Source organism: Tasmannia lanceolata, unplaced genomic scaffold (assembly GCF_043159265.1).
Source record: "Tasmannia lanceolata isolate RefF3 unplaced genomic scaffold, GAP_Taslan_0.1 ptg000332l, whole genome shotgun sequence".
Lineage (NCBI taxonomy): Eukaryota > Viridiplantae > Streptophyta > Magnoliopsida > Canellales > Winteraceae > Tasmannia > Tasmannia lanceolata.
The window spans coordinates 1-7,500 of NW_027519007.1; positions in this window are offsets into that span (position 1 = coordinate 1).

The following is a 7,500-nucleotide window of genomic DNA, read 5'->3' on the forward strand; positions in this document are numbered from 1 at the left end:
GTTTTATTTATTCCGAAAAGTTCAGGAATGAATATGTACGGAATAGAGAGATTCCACCCGCCCAAGTAAAGAACTGTTACAAATAATGAAGAAACTAGTAGATTTAGGTAAGAAGCAACGTAAAATAAACCAAATTTGATACCTGAATATTCGGTTTGATAACCCGCTACTAATTCTTCTTCTGCTTCTGGTAAATCAAAAGGTAATCTCTCACATTCTGCTAGGGAAGAAATTATAAAAACTATAAACCCTATGGGTTGACGCCACAGATTCCATCCCCAAAACCCATATTTTGACTGTGCCTCAACTATATCAATTGTACTTGAACTGTTAGATAATCATAGTCGATGATAACATCACTGTTCCCATCGCTATTTCAGAACCGTACATGAGACCTCAGCTTCATACGGCTCCTCGATGGCCACAAATAAATCTAAGGACTGATTCAGTATTACCTCGGCATTTTTTGAGAGTGAATAGAGTAAAGATGCATCAGGGAGTCCCTAATTAGACCAATGGAATTCTGTCTGCTATAATAACAAATTCAAAGTGCTTCCGAATTGCTCTCATAATTTATTTTATAATTAATATTACAATTTATCTTTGTTCAGTAATAGCTTAATCTTTCAATAAAATACTCGTTGTATCAATAGATATTTCTACCCATATCTTTCGATTACGAAAAAGAATTAGACACTCTACATTAGTTCATTTCATGAATCATGATAAGAAGCCTATCTGTATTAATACGGATGGGATGGAGGAAAGAAAGAATAAAGAAAGATCTATTACTATTTATTTTTCCTATTGCATTCCATTTCTTTCGTTCCTGTTCTTCTTTCGCAGAAGAGGGGATTCTCAAAAAAAAAATAAAGGATTACTTCGTTCCCGATAGTCATTTCTTTAATCAGTGGATAGGAGCATACTCTGGATCGGAATCATGGGAAGTACTGCTTGATCATTTCTACCAACTTAAAGCCCTCATTATGATTCCTTTTATGCAAAAATATCCCTTTGGTTTTTGATACCTTACATTATTTCCATGACGAATCCTTTGTGTACCTTGGTGTTCCTAACCGTCCACTCATTTTGATTGATTCCCGATATGATAATGCATACAATAACAATTGTAGAAACTCCATACAGTTGATCTTTTGCACCCGCTTCAAGTCATGATGACTAATCAACCAATCTTGGGGTAAACAGTTTCCACCGCTTATCTTTACTTACACTTTCCTCTCGTACATAGGGAATGAGAATCAATCTTCTTACTGCGAATTCATAAGCTGTTTTGTTTCACTCATATAACCATCTCGTTTAGTTCATCAACCTAAATGGTGAATAAAAAAATCAAGATATCTATTCAATACATTCAACCTCTTTCCTAGAAATAAAGGAAAGAAATAAAAGTTAATGTTGCAACGAATCACACGTAGAGATATTGATAACACACATGGAGTTAATGGTATTTCATAACTAATAGATTGAGCAGCAGCTCGTAGACCACCTGAAATATTTATTATTCGATCCATATCCTGACATAAGAAGTCCAATAGGAGCAATACTGGAAATGGCGATCCACAAAAAAACACCTATACCGAGATCGGCTAGAACAAGGCGATAGCCAAAAGGAATTACTGAATAACTTAGTAGAATTGATATGACCGCTATGGATGGCCCGATACTGAATAAACGAATATCTCCTCTAGATGGGAGAAGATCCTCTTTGAAAAGCAGTTTTGTCCCATCCGCTAGAGCTTGAAGAATTCCCAAGGGACCAGCATATTCAGGCCCAATACGTTGTTGTATCCCTGCGGATATTTCTCTTTCTAACCACACAATCACGAGTACCCCTATTGTGATCCCCGATACGGGAGTAAAAATAGGGACAAGCGTCCCTATAAGGCCATAGCCTTCTTTTAAAGATTCCGATCTGGAAAAAGAATTGATAGCTTGTACTTCTGTCGTATCAATTATCATTTCAACGATCAACTTCTCCCATAATGATATCTATACTACCTAGTATCGTCATGATATCAGCCAATTTCATTCTTTTAACTAGCTGAGGAATAATTTGCAAATTTATGAAACCCGGTGGACGAATTTTCCATCTCCAGGGAAAAACACTATTATCTCCTATCAGAAAAATTCCTAATTCTCCTTTTGGGGCTTCTACTCTCACATAAAGTTCTTGTTTTAACAATTCAAAGGTGGGAGAAGGTTTTTTACTAATGAATCGGTATTCAAAATCGTTCCATTCAGAATCCTTTGCTCTATCAAAGCGTCGTACTTCTAAATTCTCATAGGGTCCCCCCGGAATTCCTTCCAGAGCCTGTTGAAGAATTTTTATAGATTCCGTCATTTCACTGATTCGTACTAAATAACGAGCTAATGAGTCTCCTTCTTTTTGCCATTGGACTTCCCAATCGAATTCATCGTAACACTCATAATGATCAACTTTACGAAGATCCCATTGGATTCCGGAAGCTCGTAGCATTGGTCCCGATAAACCCCAATTTATTGCTTCCTCTCCACCAATAATGCCCACTCCTTCAACTCGTTCCAAAAAAATAGGATTCCGCGTAATAAGCTTTTGATATTCAACAACTCCTGTTAAAGAATAATCGCAGAAATCCAAACATTTATCTATCCATCCGTGAGGTAGATCAGCAGCTACTCCTCCGATACGGAAATAATTATGCATCATTCGCATACCTGTGGCAGCTTCGAATAGATCATATAGCAATTCTCTCTCTCGGAAAATATAGAAGAAAGGAGTCTGTGCACCGATATCTGCCATAAAAGGCCCAAGCCATAACAAATGAGAAGCTATACGACTTAGCTCCAGCATAATAACTCTGATATAACTGGCTCTTTTAGGTACTTGAATATTTCCCAATTGTTCGGGGGCATTTACCGTTATTGCCTCTGTGAACATAGTAGCTAAATAATCCCAACGTGTTACATACGGCAGATATTGTATAATTGTTCGGTTTTCCGCAATTTTTTCCATTCCTCTGTGTAAATAACCCAATATAGGTTCACAGTCAATAACATCTTCACCATCTAGAGTAACAATGAGTCGAAGAACACCATGCATTGATGGGTGGTGAGGGCCCATATTGACTATCATGAGGTCTTTTTTTGTAGCCGGTACAGTCATATGCTTTCTTCCCCGATTCATTATTCCATGAATTGTTGAAAACGAAACAAAGTTCATCAAAATTCAAGATCTAATAAACCAAAAAATTCAAATGAATCCTCAAATTAACGATTTTTTGGCTCCCGAATATCCAACTGACCAATTAATTCCTTATAACGTACTCTATTTTTTTTTGACAAATAAGCCAGCAGCCGTTGACGTTTTCCCAGAATTTTTCGCAGACCTCTCTGAGATAAATAGTCTTTTCTGTGAAATTCAAAATGTGCAGTAAGTCTCCGTATCTTATTGGTGAAATTGAATACTTGAAATTCAACAGACCCTTTGTTTTTTTCTTTTTCTTCTTGCGGAATAACCGAGATAAATAAATTTTTTACCATAAAAAAGAATAATTCTTCTCTCTTTTTTTTTTTCTTTCGTTCCCACAAATATGGATTTTACCGATCAGGAATAATAATAAAATGATAATGCCAGTCATTTCGATCTGGTACACACAATAATCTGGATTTATTCATATAATAACTTTTTCTATTTAAATTGAATTAATAAATCCAATTTAATTTGTAATTTGATTCGGATACAATACATAGAAAGGGATGGTACATTTCTGGACCCACGAAAGAGAATGATTTGGGTTTAAGAAGATTCTGTTGATTCATTCCTAGGTCCAATTGATACGTCATTGAATCAGTATCATGTGTCAGAATGTAATGTAACACAACGTGTGTGTACACCTGTCTGTCTTCATATATCGGCTATGATACATGATGTATATAAAATGTACCATTAACTAATTCTGAATCGTGGATACATATATATTCTTGACATACTGAAACGACTGCCATTATTCGTATCAAACCAATAGCGATTCATACAAGCTAAATCTTCTAATCGATAATTGGGCCAAAGAAATAATTTGAATTGAATGAATTTATTTGTATCTGTATCAAGACACTTGTCCTCATCCAAAAATTGCCCAGAGTTCTTTACGTTATTCTCATTGAAAAATACTGGATTTATATCCACAATATTCTCATTACTGAAATTGAAACACATTAAAATTCTCAATTTTCTACGACGTCTAGGAGATAGAATATTTTCAGGAACAAGAAAATCATAATGATTTTCATCTCCATTCATAAGCATCTTTCCATGTTGTGCAATAGATCCATTGAAAGAATTCTCATCAACATATTTTTTTTCTCGACGTTCTCGATTAGTTTGGTGTTTACTCTTATGGACCAATGAAATGCCTATGGTTTGATACATAATAAATTGTCCATCCCGTTTTATAGACAGGCGGGCTGGTTCAATAATAAATATTCCCCTTTTTATCAATTCCGTAAGAGTGAGATCCTTCTGAATCAACATTACGTCCAGGCGCATTTCTCCTCTTTGAATAGAGGATATAGCAATTTCCCTTGGATTTATCAGTCTAAGCAGGAGGCAATATACCTTGATATTATTGATCATTCTTTGATTCAAAGAATCGTCCCATCTCAATTGAAAAAGCAAATATCTTTTTAGGAAGAACTCTAGTTCTGCTTCTCTGTTGCTCTTGTATTTTCTTTTCTTTCTCCTTTTTTTAATGTCTGATTCCGCGTAATCCTTTTCAACATATTTTTTTTTTTTTTGTGCATCTGATTCAAGATTCTCTTGGTTTCGTGCATCTGATCTAATATCCCCTTGGCCCGGCTGTTCTTCTTCTTTTTCTTTATTTCGGTTCTCTAATTCAAGATATTCTTTTTGATTAGATGATATACGAAGATCTTTTTTTTGATTTTCACTAATGTTTTTATTTTCACTAATGTTTTTATTTCCATGAAAATTTAAAAGAAGTAATTTGATTGGTATGATCCATGGTTTCATTTTATATGTATCATAAAGTCGCACAAATTCTGGGAAGAACCAAGATTCCAGATTCGATATGGGACGATATCGCATTTCTTCATTCATTCCCATCCAATCAAAAAAGTTTTTTTTTTGATTGGGTGGGTTGATTTCTTGATGAATCGTGAAATAAAAAAGATCTTTTTTATCAATTATTTCATAATCATTAATCCCATTCTTAGTATTTTTATTAATATTGGTCCCAGTATCCATATCGGTCCAGGTATCAATATCGATATTTTTTCTAAGACAAAAATGCAGAATTCTCCACTCAAAATATTTTCTATCCGGATTTTTACCCGTATCCATAATAGACTCTTCTTCTAGATAATCACTAATAGCTATATCCCCCAGTACATAACATGATTCGGGTTTAGGTGTGTTGTCATTATAGGGAATCTCTCGGCCCCCATTTACTTTTAACGGGGATACATAAATATATGAGCTCTTCCTATCCTCATAATTAATATATTTACACGATAAAAGATCATATCTGTAGTGTTTTTTAAATTTTTCTTTTTGACTCGGCAATGAATTCACCGCGCAATCATTTTCTTTCTCGTAATAAATGAATTGGTCTTTTTCTTTTTCATATGAATCCCATTTTTTGGAATCTTTATTTTCAATCGTACGACGATGATTGACTCTAGTTCGCCATTTTTTCGATACTAATCTAGACCATCTATTCTGAGATAAATTGTATTGATAATGACGCTTTAACCAGTTTTTCCATTCATTCATTCTGGAATTCGAAAATTTCTTATGTCTTGGTTTGAAATCAAAAATTCCTCGTGTACCCAAATAGTCCTTTATTCTATGCTTAATAAAAGGAGATGCGCCATGATATTGAAGTACAGATATCAAGTGATACTTGTTAATAACTTCTTGGTTTTGTGATAATTTGTAAAATACATATGCTTGGGACAAGAAAGATAAGTTACAATAAATCTGTGAATTATTATTTCGAATATTCGAAATAGAAAGTGACTTTTGGATAGTCAAAATAAACTGAGTTGTATTTTGATTTGTTTCATCAATTCCTTCTTTATTTGTTTCATTATTGTAAATATATTTATCGATAAGATTTTTTGTTGATTCAAGGAAAAGTTGTGTATTAATCCTGGGAATGTTAATGGCACATAGAAAGATATCTATGTATATTCTTTCAATGAAATATTTTATAAAATATTGCGATTTACGTATTAATCGGGCACTTCTTTTTTTTGATCTCTGCCAAATATGTTTCTGTGATTCCGATCTTTCATCATCAAAACTTGTCTTGTTAGGACTAATATTTATATCTGTATCTGTAGTTAGAAATATTTTTTTCTTGTCTTTTTTTATTTTTTCTATTTGATTTTTGATTTTGGTTGTACTATCAGTCAGATCTTTCATTTTTTTTTCTGTCAGTGAATAATTTGTCCAATCCATGGATCTAATTTGAATAGTCGAGTCGTGAGTAATCTTATTACTGATTATGAAATCTTTTCCAGTTTCACTCGGTTGATAGCCTTTCCTCAACCCAAATAATAAAATTGAGTTCACTTTTGTAAGCTCTTTCATTATTCTTTTTATAAATAGAACTATTTTGATAACCCATCTTATTTTTTCTTTTGAGACCTTTAGACAACATTTTGTTCTTTCTTTTAAAATTCTGAAAACTCGAAAATATTTTTTTTGAACTTTTCTCGTTTTTTTTTCGAGTTCTTTAAAAATGGGTTCAAAAAAAGAAGGTTCTTTTCGTGGAGAACCAAAAGGTAATTCAGTTTCCATTCCCCAGACCGTTAAAAAACAAAAATTTTCTATTTTTCCTTTGTTTTTCATTGGATCTCTATGATGAAATTGTAGTTTAGATCCCCGCCAAGGTTTCAGACAGAAAGGAAATAAGATCTTTATCTGAATCCCATCTGTTAACCAGTTTTTCGGAAATTCTGTTTCTGATAATTGAACACCATTATAGGTGCATTTAACATGCATTTCTTTATTCCACTCCTTCAAATCCTCGTACCACTCGGGAAATTGAAATAATAACATACGGCCAAGATTTTTAGCTATTATCAATGAAGGCAATATGATGTATTTTCTAAGAATCGATTGGGTTACTAACATAGAACCTCTTATTGCTTGAGCAAATATAATAGTATCCCAAGTTTCTGATATTGCTATCCGTTCATTCTCCTCTTTTTGCTCTTTCTTTTTTTTCTCTTTTTCTTTTGCCTCTTCCTCCTCAGAATCTGAGGTTTTGAGTTGCGGATCCTTTCCTATCCAATTCCTAAAAAGTGGATTAATCATTCCAGAGATATCAAAAGAGAAAAAAAATGTTTTGTCTATTCTGTCCAAAAAAAGCGGGGAATGCACATTTGTTTGAAACATTTCCCAAGTCACTGTTTTACGTCTTTGAGCGCGCATGGATCCTTTGATTAGATCCCGACGAAAATCCGATTGTTGTG